Here is a 12,892-nt window from a genome sequence, read left to right on the forward strand (position 1 = left end):
TGTGATCTGTACATTTGACGTCAGGACAGTACGGAAAAGGTTTAATTTAGGAGATCTCTTTGATATTGTACAGGTTCATAAGGATGTTTCGACCCCGAGATGTCCGCAGGTCGTGGTCGTGCGGTAGCGTTCTCGCTTCCCGCGCTCGGGTTCCCGGGTTCGATTCCCGGCGGGGTCAGGGATTTTCTCTGCCTCGTGATGACTGGGTGTTGTGTGATGTCCTTCGGTTAGTTAGGTTTAAGTAGTTCTAAGTTCTAGGGGACTGATGACCTCAGATGTTAAGTCCCATAGTGCTCAGAGCCATTTGAACCATTTGACCCCGAGATACGAACATTATGGATATTTTACCTTCCCATTTATATGAAGACTTCCCTCACTGAACAAAACACGATCAAGAACGTCATCTTCTCGCCTGCAGCGTTTCATATGCAAAGTTATAACGTACATAATAGACATCTGGGGTTAAAGCACGCACCGACTGTAACTAGTGTGGACGCGTCTGTAAATATTTTCTTAAAACCTTCCACACTGCCATCTTTGTCAACTGCAGCTCAAGACTTGCTTTCCCAACAGACTTCTTAGGTCTACGAATTTAAGTTATTGTGACACTGTCAACATCCTATACAGAAACTTAATGTCGTCCTGTGCTCTTGCCTTTACACAACATCCATTCGTTTCGAATTGACTGCACCATCATCGGAGATTTTTTCCACATGGGCGATCACAATTAAACTTTAAACGAACCATACCTTGAAATGAAATTACAGATCCATTCCTAGAAAACTGCAGAGTGCAATACGCTTTACTCATAAGAATCGCCGTTTTGCGTATGTTGCGTATGCGGTCATGCAAGAGGGAGAACAACAATTATTATTTTTTTTTTATTCCAGTCTTTGATCTCAATATAAAGACCTTCGACGATGACCTATTTCAGTCAGTAATTACCATCTTCAGATCACAATATAAAAAATATACACCTACTGGGCAGTCTGTCTTTCAAAACAATGGAGCATCTCATATCACGATACACTCTCATACAAACTGAAAAATATACAGATAAAATAGGTTAAAGCGTACCTGTTCTACACCATGTCCTAATGTGATAAAGCAGTAATGGAGTCGTTAAAACATATAAGTACAATGAGCAAAACATCGTCACTTAGAAGTAAAAAATGGTGTAAAATAGGCCACACGTTGTCCTCACAGCCATTTTGCAACTGGCGTTACTGTACAAAACATACTGAAGTGCAGTAGCTACCAGAAATATATTTGCCTACACGCTTCATAGATGTCGCTACTGTGGGCTTAGATGTATTCTTCATTTACATAAGAACCATAATATGATGAAAATACATTAGGTAAAATATATGCAGCAGACTTTTAAATTATGGTAACTATTATAGAAACCAATTGTGATAAAAGATGAATAAAGTTAACTATATAAAGTTATTTAAAGGAAATATGTCTGACACTTTTATGGTGAATTTACGGTCAAAAATAAAATATACGTAATACACTGCCTGTAGCAACCTATGAAAGACAAGATGTCTATATGGCAAAATAACTGAAGAAGAAACAGATCAATGATCACCGCCCTCTGTTAGCTCGGCCGTCAGGAAGTTACGTAGGCGTGCAGTGATCGTAAGAACTTAACCACTAGAGCACTTTTCATATCACGATGTATATACAGAGAACATACAGGTGCGGGCAACACCGTTTCAGAGCAAACCACTCGGCGCACATTGTTGAGCACAGGGCTCCCCGGCAGATTACCCCTATGTGCTCCCAAGTTGACAAAATGATATCGTCAGTTATAACTGCCGCGGGCGCGAGATCATCGAAATTGGACCGTGGATTGGTGGAGTCGTGTCGCCTGGACGGATGAATCACATCTCCTGTTACAGCTGTTAGACATTCGTGTCCAGATAGGTAGTCAGCCACGTGAATAGCTACTGGAAACGTACATCGCGATACGAATATAGGTGGAGGGGTGGGGGTAGCATTATATAGTATTATAAGAATAGCGACATTCACCTGAGCTTCCAAGGGGCCTGTGGCAGTGATAGAGGGCACCAGGACAGCAGTGGACTGCGTGAAAATTATTGCGGGGTTCTTGCATGCTTTCATGTTTGATATCTTTCCCTACAGTGACGACACCTTCTAGCAGGATATCTGTTGGTGTCACAATGCCAAAACTGTGCTACGAAGGTTTGGGTAGTATGACAATGAAATCACGTTTATGAATTGGGCACCAGATTCAGCTGATCTGTACCCGATGGGTCCACACAAATCATTGTCCCCAATGTCTGTGCTTAGGCGCTCAGCGCCACATACTTGAAGAAACACGCCAAGGACTTTTCTAATCTGTGTCAAGCAGAATCGCTGCTTTACTGCGTTCAAAAATTCACGGAACACGTCGTCCATACAGTGAGGCGGCAAAAGTCATGTGATACCTCCTAATATCATGTCGGACCTCCGACGTAGTGCAGGGACTCGACGTGGCTTGGACTCAATACGTCGCTGGAAGTGCTTGCAGAATACTGAGCAATGCTGTCCCTAGCCGTCCATGACAGCGAAAGTGTTGCCGCAGCCGGATTTTCTGCACGAACAGACCTCTCGATTATGTCCCATAGATGTTCGATGGAATTCATGTCGGGCGATGTCGGTGGCCAAATCATTTGCTCGAACTGTCCAGAATGTTCTTCAAACCAGTCGTGAACACTTGGGGACCAGTGACATAGCGCATTGTCATACATAAAAATCCCATCTTTGCTTGGGAACGAATGCCTAGAAATGGTCTCCTAGTACCCAAATATAACCGTTTCCAGTCAATGATTGGTTCACTTGGACCAGAGGACCCAGTTTACCCCATGCAAACACAGCACTCACCATTATTGAGTCACCACCAGCTTGCACAGTGCCTTGTTGACAACTTCGGATCATGGCTTCGTGGATTCTGTGCCACTCTCGAATCCTACCATCAGCTCTTACCAACTGAAATCAGGACTCATTGGACCAGGTTTTACATTCGCTTAGGGTCTAACCGATATGGTAACGATCCCAGGAGCGCCACTTCAGGCGATGTCATGCTGTTAACATGGGCACTCGCGTCGGTCGTCTGCTGTCGTAGTCCATTAACGCCAAATTTCGCCGCAGTGTCCTAACCCATACGTTCGTTGGTCGCCCCACGTTGATTTCTGCAGTTATTTCACGCAGTGTTACTTGTCTGTTAGCCCTGACAACTCTAGGCAAACGCTGCTGCTCTCGGTCGTTAAGTGAAGGCCGTCGAGCACTGCATTGCCTGTGGTGAGAGGTAATGCCTGAAATTTAGTATTTTCGGCCCACTCCTGATACTGTATATCTAGGAATATTACATTCCATAGCGATTTCCGTAATGGAATGTCCCATGCATCTATCTCCAGCCCGTCGTGCGGCCAAAATCAGGTCGGGAACCTCTTCACATGAATCACCCGAATACAAATGAAAGCTCTGCCAATTCACTGCCCATTTATACCTTGCGTACGCGATACTACCGCCATCTGTATATGTGGATATCGCTATCCCATGACGTGTGTCATCTCTGTGTAACCTTTTGGCTCAGTATAACAGCTCGTGTGTTTCTGGGTTACAATCTCACAGTAAGTCCATGGTTATTTTATAAGTTACAGCATTTTCCGATGCAGGATAGTGATGAGATTGGTAGCAAAATGATGTTTCACTTTATTAGTCTCTTTCACAAAGCTTTTTACTGTCCGCCATACAACTCACATGAAACGAACATGCTATGTAAATAACCTTCTGATGTGGAGTTTCGACTGGGGTCATAAGAGCGCAGGCTTCGCCGCTGGAGTGCATTCTTCTGAGTATGAGAAAATTTTCTAGAATCCCGGCTACTGTTTCAGGCTGCCTTCGTATGCTGTATATAAGGACTGTCTCAAAACTTTCGGGTCAAATGGGAACAGGTGATAGTGAGTCCACAACGGATTATATTGACATAGGGAGGCAATGGTCGGAAATGAATATTTCTTGTGTTATGGACATACACAGCTTACACCCCACATCGTAGCTGCTAGTAAGTTGTTCAAAGAGACAATCGCCAATCTCAATGCAAATACTGCAACGGCGCATGCAGTTCTGTCGCAGTCTCGCAGAGATCCCCGATGTTTGTTGTGCACTGGAACAAGTAGTGGGTGATAAACAGTGTACGTGCATGACCACCGAACAGACATGGTGTACACAACTTGACTTACCGCACGAGTGTTATGTAACGAACGCACGCACTGCACCTACGCATTAATCTATGCCTTACGCACATCCCTATCCCAGGTGTCCATTGCATCAGACAGCTTGTGATGTGTCCATAGGCAGATGTTTTACCGTGTATACTGCATGAGGCGTAGTCAAAGATGGAACATTGCTCGTCACGAGAGTTAGCAGACATGCATCAAATATACGGTGCGGCAGAATGTAGTATCCTGCCCCTTAAAGCAGGACGAATGTACAGAGAAGGCTTTCCAGACAGGTGTCATCTTAACTGGAAGAAGTTTATCTCTGTGGATGCCAACTTTGACGCTACAGAGAGACGGCCAAGATTCCCGTCGAAGACACGTCCGAACATTAGACTTTGAGGAGATGGTGTTGGATGCCTTGGCCAACCACCTATCAATAAGCACCCATCAAACTGCCCATGAAACGCACGGTTCGAAGGATACAGTGTGGAGAGCGCTAGTGGAACAGGTATTATACCACCATCATCAAGAATATGTGTAAGCGCTGGGACCAAGGAATTTTGAGCTCCGCCTTTACTTCTGTCATTGGATTATCCACGGCAGTGCTGTAGTGCCGAACTTCGTACAGTTTGTATCGTTCACAGATGAGGCCTCATTCACTCATGATGGTAATTTGAACAGCTACGTCTGGAGTGAGGACATCGGTGGTCATCAGCAACGATTCTCTGCAAACCCAAGGGCGGGAATTGTCCAAGATCACCTGACAGGACCTTATTTGCTGCCTCCCCGTTTGACTGGTGGACTTTACCTGGTGTTCCTCCGAGATGTGCTGCCACAAAAAAATGGCTCTGTGCACAATGGGACTTAACTTCTAATGTCATCAGTCCCCTAGAACTTAGAACTACTTAAACCTAACTAACCTAGGGACATCACATACATCCATGCCCAAGGCAGGATTCGAACCTGCGACCGTAGCGGTCGCGTGATTCCAAACTGTAGCGCCTAGAACCGCTCGGCCACCCCGGCCGGCTGTGCTGCCATAGTTCCTGGAGACTATACCCCGTACTATGTGTAGAAGAATGTGGGTTTAACACGATGGTACACCAGCCCAATCCGATATTAATGTCCGCGAAGAACTGAAAAAGACGTACTCTCATCGTTGGACTGGAAGTGGAGCTCTTGATCCATGGCCAGCGCGATCGTCGGATCTCAAACCTCTGGACTTTTTCCTCTGGGATCATGTCAACGCAGTGCGTGAAACCCCCTAGAAGTGGATGAAGACCTGCTTGCTGCGACCCAAGCTACCTATCCCCTGGTACAACAGACACCGCGCATCTTTGAAGAGAGTGCAGCAGAACTTCACACGTCGTTTGCAGGCATCCATTGAGACTGGCGGTAGTCACTTTCAACAGTTACTACGAGCTACGTCGTCGTTATGTGATGTACGCTGTGTATGTCCATGACACAATGAATATACATTTACGATCATTGGTTCCGTTTCTCAGTATAATAGGTTGTGGACCCGCCGTCACCTGTTTCAGTTTAGTCTTAAAGATTTGAGACACTCTGTACGTATTAATCTTGATCATGTTGAACGCCGTAGCTGACACTAATGATTAACGAAAACCATCTCAGTTATATTATCACACATTAACTTTAAATGCGAACATTTTAGGTTAGGCTTTACCGTGACTGTTATTGACATTAAATGAAACAACAAGTTTACTGTTGCAAGTCACTGTTTATTTATCTCCATGGTACATTTCAAAGGTTTAAAGCTCCATAATTAGGTAGATTTACGTTTGTTAATATAACATTTGTGTGTGTGTGTGTGTGTGTGCTGTGTTAGGATTTTTTGGAGGAACTTAAGGCACTGCCTCCAGTGGTCACAGGTTCCTTTCACAGTAGTATACATGTGATAAGTTACGACTGTGAAAGGAACCTGTGACCACTGGAGGCAGTGCCACAAGTTCCTCCAAAAAATCCTAACACAGCACACACACACACACACACACACACACACACACACACACACACACACACACACACACAAATGTTATATTAACAAACGTAAATCCACCTGATGATGGAGGTTTAAACCTTTGAAACGTGTCGTGGAGATAAATAAACAATGACTGGTAACAGGAAACTTGTTGTTTCATTTAATTATCACACATTTATTGTTCTGTGATTGGTTTAGTTCGTTGAACATCATCAGATCGCCCAGTTGAGCTGAAGTCATGACATAAATGGTCTTGTTGTCGTATGTAGGCCCTACTGTCAAAGACCTACTCCAAGAACAATTATCATAATCATTATGCTCTCCGCCTGGCGGAAGTATGGCGAGCCAGACCACTTATGCTGTGACCTCAGCACAACTGAAGATGTTCATTGAACAAAACCGATCAGAACACAATAAATAACATAGCTGAGGTGGTTTTCATTAGTCACTAACACTGTATTTACATAACTTGAAAATGGTCTGACCACTGAAATACATAGAAAAGCAGTCGACTATCGAATAGCGAGGAGGGGCACAGACTCTCGCCGTCTTGGCTGCCAGTAATTGCAGCCGGTAGGGTGACACTACTGGTGTAGCTACAGTATCAACACCACACTGGAAGGTGTTGGGACTCCAGACATTCGCAGAACCCGTTTATTCTGAATCTGGGGAACTACGACCACAACCGTAGATGGAAACATAAAAGACCGAAAGACATACTTTTAAGGACCTAACATCTATGGCCAAGCACACGTAAACACAACGGTACAGGTGAGCCCCTGTCAATCAGAGGCCATTACTGGATACCCACCTGGAATACACCGCCGAATAACTGGCACCACGCAGGGAAGCCGTACCGTACACTGCATGCAGCCAAGCTCCACACATCCCCCACACAGTGAGATGATATGGCCGATCTCCCACTACTATGTAACGATCTTAATTGTTCCAGGAATGTAGCAGCTGCAGCAACTGGGATACATCGCCATCGCTTGCCACGGTAATGATGCATGATACCCATACTAAAAAATCTAACCTTGCATGAACTATCGCAGCTAGTAAGCCACTACTGCTCTTACTACCCATCCCACTGTCGCAGAGGTATTTTTTCCCACGGCACGAGCCTTGGCACTTTTTTCCCTCTGCTCTTCAAATCGCTACCCTCACTCGCGTTTCGTCCACTATCTATCACCTGATGGACCGTGTTAATGCGTAGTCTTACCCAGACGCACGGATAACATCACAGCCCAGCATCCTGTGATCCACTTACTAGATAACTAACATGTTGACGGAGGTGACAGTAGAACTTTTGGTCTGGTCACCACGTTGGTGCTGGCGTGGAGGGGCCCCATCTCTGGCAAAAAAAGCCACCACCACTACCTCAGGAGCACCACGTCAGCTCCCACTGAATCGCCAATGACAACCAATAAACATTTACTTCATATATTCCGAATAATAGTCACCTTATGTTCCTTCCAGTTGATAATCTCACTCAATCCAAACATAGTATCCCAAAACGCACATCGACTTTAAAATTATATGTTTAAAGCAGTAGCCACAAACGACAGGCAGGCACCCTGCCGAAGGCTGCTTGCAATAGTGCCCGAAATGTTGGTAGTTTTGACTGATATGATGCGGCCATATACCCAGACAAACTTTGTTGAGAGTAATGACTGGGAAAGTTTCCGTGATGAATACGGATGATTGTCATTGTCGTTGGACGTCGACTGCCACATGTGCACTTTGGACTGATCCTCCACGCTACATATTAATGCAGTCTGCCAGTCTGTAATCATAACGGTAGCTCTCGGTCCCTTGATTGCCGAAATGGAACTTCACACATTGCCTCTCAGCACGCAGAAACGGCGTTCACATGCCTATTGATGGTGTTAGGCACTTGTGGTGTCTGAAAAGAGGAGGTAGACATAACAGCAGGTATCCGGCCAGTTAATCCTGTGCCGTACCATTGACACAGACTGGTCTGCATTTGAGTCACACTGTGGATGAAACTGTGCTGTCCTTCACGGTGATGTGGACAAAATGGCTCTCTCCTCGTGCTCTAATCACACAGTAATTTCCTGCACGAACAGTTTCCAGAGTGTGCCTCTTTGAAACTGATCTAGTACCCTTGTACGTTGACGAGACATTCTGCAACGTTCGCGTTCGCACTTCATTTCAAGGTTCTGCACAGATCGAACTTGACGAAGTACGTCACACGGGAGCGTGATCTGTTGGGCCAATTTCTGCGTCCCATCTCTGCAATCTTGATCACTTACTGCTGGTACTGCCCTACACATTCTCCGAGTTGCCATTAATTTGGGCAATTCTGTTCGGCTACTGCAGTTTTCACAAGTGTCACTGTACAAACTTTGCCGTTGGTCAGATATACCTCTCGAGGATCAAATACCGAATTTTTTGCTATAACTTTTGGAATTAAATTGTGGTATGACAAAATTTAAATGGTGACGCCATTGAAGTCGAGTGAGTCGGTATTTTAATAAAATCGTCACTGACGTATCTTCATGATCGAAGTGTGTAAGAGACTTTTTAGAATTTGTAGTAGTATAATATAAGTGTTTCTTGTCCACTTGGACTTGATCTCTTTGAGAATTCCTATACTATTGTTACATTTCCCAATGGCATAACGCGAGTAACGGAGAGTGTCCATATGGTACGTTCTCCGATAAGAGGAAATGAGTTAACATCCTAGCGGCATCTATGCGCTCTTGCTGTGGCCACAGTTACCATATGATCGTTTTATGGACGAAAGACGGTTCATTCAGCCTGGAGTTGACAGGACGGTCTCCTCCTAATTCTCATAAACGGGTAGGGGAAGTTCATGTCAGCAAATTTAATTTTTGAAGTACGGAAATTTGAGAGTGGTTTTTTTGTGCGTGGCTCTTTCCCTCCTTACTTTGAAATATATACCGCTTTTGTTGTGGTGAAATGAAGTGGCATTCTTGGTCGGGAGACGCCGTCTTGGGTTGTGCTGCCGCCTCGTGCATTGTGGTGATTGTCGGCGAGAGTTGTTAACGACCAGTTGGAGGCGGTGTATGAACAGTTAGTCGTGTACATACTTCAATCGAGTGGTCGGATCTTGAATTCCTTCTGAAAGTAGTAGGACTGCTACTGGGTTTGATACTGACATTGGAGTAGTGACAAGTTTAACCATGTCTCGTGGATCAAAGCGAGGCTGGTGATTGTTATTTAGATTGATCTCGTAGCATAGCATAGCAGAGACTTAATCCTGGTCCGCAGATAAATGTCTCTGATCACATCTACAAAACTGTACCTGTCGTAATTTGTCTCGCGCGCGGCATATCGCGAAGTGTACGTAGATTCTGGCTGCTGACGTTAATACAATACAACGATTATTGAAGCACAAGGCATCAGGTTTCTGATTTGGCAATAGATTGGAAGTTCGCATGGAGAACATACATTCATAACCCCCTGTAGAAGACCTATTTAGATACTTTTGTGATTAGAATTTTGCAACAGGAAGCACCAATGGTTCACCGAAAGTTTACACATTTTCATTTATCCTGATCATACATGGGTACTGGTTAAGCGTCATTCTTGCAGAATATTTTGATCCAACATATAGGTCTTTCTGCAGAGTCCTACCTCAGCGGCTGTCCGCCCCCGGTAGCTGAGTGGTCAGCGCTACAGAATGTCAATCCTAAGGGCCCGGGTTCGATTCCTGGCTGGGTCGGAGATTTTCTCCGCTCAGAGATTGGGTGTTGTGTTGTCCTAATCATCATCATTTCATCCCCAGCGACGCGCAAGTCGCCGAAGTGGCGTCAAATCGAAAGACTTGTTCCCGGCGAACTGTCTACCCGACGGGAGGCCCTAGTCACGCGACATTTACATTTAGCGTAGTGGCTGACAAGGACTGGCTGAGAACTACACATTCAGTCTGTAACCTCCCCTTTCCTAGCCGGAGTATTGAATTGCGATATAATTGACAGTGATCGCGTATGCCTAATGAAATTTTACAGTGAGTAAGGCTATCGTTGTCGAAGAAAAATGTACAACAGATTCTTCTGAAGGAAGAATATATTCTAGACCAAATCTGAATACTGAGGATAGTTTTGAAATGGGTGGAATATAGTGCAATCGCTCAAGAAGCATATAGCGGAAAAAGGGGTAGCACGTAATATTTAATACAAAAGTTACTGATAACACAAAAAACTACTGATTAAAAAAGGGGATAATTAAACCATCGCCAGCCCGCTAGGGCAATGAATCTCCCCAATCTTATGAAAGGTAATGGCAGAGAAATTGAAGCAAATAATCACTGACGTGGCAACAGAAGGTTGTCGCGTTTTTTCCATAGCACAACAGCTCACGAGAAAATAAATGAATCAGAAAGCACTGAGTTTGCAGTTACTTATTATAAAATATAAAATTTTGAAAGTAAAGTTAAATGGAGTTACTCCTTAAATAAATGACTGGGTGTAACTTAGAGCCGGCCGGGGTGGCCGAGCGGCTCTAGGCGCTACAGTCTGGAATCGCGCGACCGCTACGGTCGCAGGTTCCAATCCTGCCTCGGGCATGGATGTGTGTGATGTCCTTAGGTTAGTCAGGCTTAAGTAGTTCTAAGTTCTAGGGGACTGATTACCTCGGAAGTTAAGTCCCATAGTGCTCAGAGCCATTTGAACCATTTTTTTTTTTTTTTTTTTTTTGTAACTTAGACTTTGTTATGTAAAAAATTACTTTCAATAACCCGAATGTAACGTAACGCAAAATTTAGAGAAAGGTAAGCAATGTATTTCTGATTATTGAAAGGCTGAATTGAATTTAATTTAAGCAAATAAGCAACTGACTTTACTTCTAATAGAACAACAATAAAATTTCTACCGAGCCAGCAGAAGTCATTCGGTAAGCTAATTGCAAAAGGAATGAAACTGTGCATTCTTAAATTGTGCTGTAACTTTAGTTATTACTTTTGGCAGTAAAATTTTACGTTAGTTCAAGTGAATGAAGTTAGTACTCAAAACTGCAAATTATTTTAGCCTCTTATGCAACACAAGAGTGAACAGTTACTGGGCAGAAAATTCAGACTGAAACTAGTCATTAGCGAACAAACAAAACTGCCAATAATTAGTTGACCATATTTTTACGACACTCGGTGGGAAAGAAAAGAGATGATGCTTGGTAACAATGTCTGAGGACTATAACAACACAGGTGCCCTACAAGTTTCAACTACTGCACGTTGTTATTCAAGTTAGTCATACTTTGTGAAAGAAATGCCTCTGGGTAACGCCTATATACATTACTGGTCATTAAAATTGCTACACCACGAAGATAACGTGCTACAGACGTGAAATTTAACCGACAGGAAGAAGATGCTGTGATAGCAAATGATTAGCTTTGCAGAGCATTCAAACAAGGCTGGCGCCGGTGGCGACACCTACAACCTGCTGACATGAGGAAAGTTTTCATCCGATTTCTCATACACAAACAGCAGTTGACCGGCGTTGCCTAGTGAAACATTGTTGTGATGCCTCGAATAAGGAGGAGAAATGCATACCATCACGTTTCCGACTTTGATAAAGGTCGGATTGTAGCCTATCGCGATTGCGGTTTATCGTATCGTGACATTGCTGCTCGCGTTCGTCGAGATCCAATGACTGTTAGCAGAATATGGAATCGGTGGGTTCAGGACTGTAATACGGAACGCCGTGCTGGATCCCAGCGGCCTCGTATCACTAGCAGTCGAGATGACAGGCATCTTATCCGCATGGCTGTAACGGATCGTGCAGCCATGTCTCGATCTCCGAGTCAACAAATGGGGACGTTTGCAAGACAACATCCATCTGCAAGAACAGTTCGACGACGTTTGCAGCGGCATGGACTATCAGCTCGGAGACCATGGCTGCGGTTACCCCTGACGCTGCATCATAGACAGGAGCGCCTGCGATGGTGTACTCAACGACGAACCTGGGTGCACGAATGGCAAGACGTCATTTTTTCGGATGAATCCAGGTTCTGTTTACAGCATCATGATGGTCGGATCCGTGTTTGGCGACATCGCGGTATACGCACTTCGGAATCGTGTATTCGTCATCGCCATACTGGCGTATCACCCGGCGTGATGGTATGGGGTGCCATTGGTTACACGTCTCGGTCACCTCTTGTTCGCATTGACGGAACTTTGAACAGTGGACGTTACATTTCAGATTGTTACGACCAGTGGCTCTACCCTTTATTCGATTCCTGCGAAACACTACATTTCATCAGGATAATGCACGACCGCATATTGCAGGTCCTGTACGGGCCTTTCTGGATACAGAAAATGTGCGACTGCTGCCCTGGGCAGCACATTCTCCAGATCTCTAACCAATTGAAAACGTCAGGTCAATGGTGGCCGAGCAACTGGCTCGTCACAATACGCCAGTCACCTCTCTTGATGAACTGCGGTATCGTGTTGAAGCTGCATGGGCAACTGTAGCTGCACACGCCATACAAGTTCTGTTTGACTCAATGCCCAGGCGTATTAAGGCCGTTATTACGGCTAGAGGTGGTTGTTCTGGGTACTGATTTCTCAGGATCTATGCACCAAATTGCGTGAAAGTGTAATCACATGTCAGTTCTAGTATAATATATTTGTGCAATGAATACGCATTTATCATCTGCATTTCTTCTTGCTGTACCAAT

The sequence above is a fragment of the Schistocerca serialis genome, chromosome 6 (genome assembly GCF_023864345.2).
Source record: "Schistocerca serialis cubense isolate TAMUIC-IGC-003099 chromosome 6, iqSchSeri2.2, whole genome shotgun sequence".
In the NCBI taxonomy this organism is placed as follows: Eukaryota; Metazoa; Arthropoda; class Insecta; order Orthoptera; family Acrididae; genus Schistocerca; species Schistocerca serialis.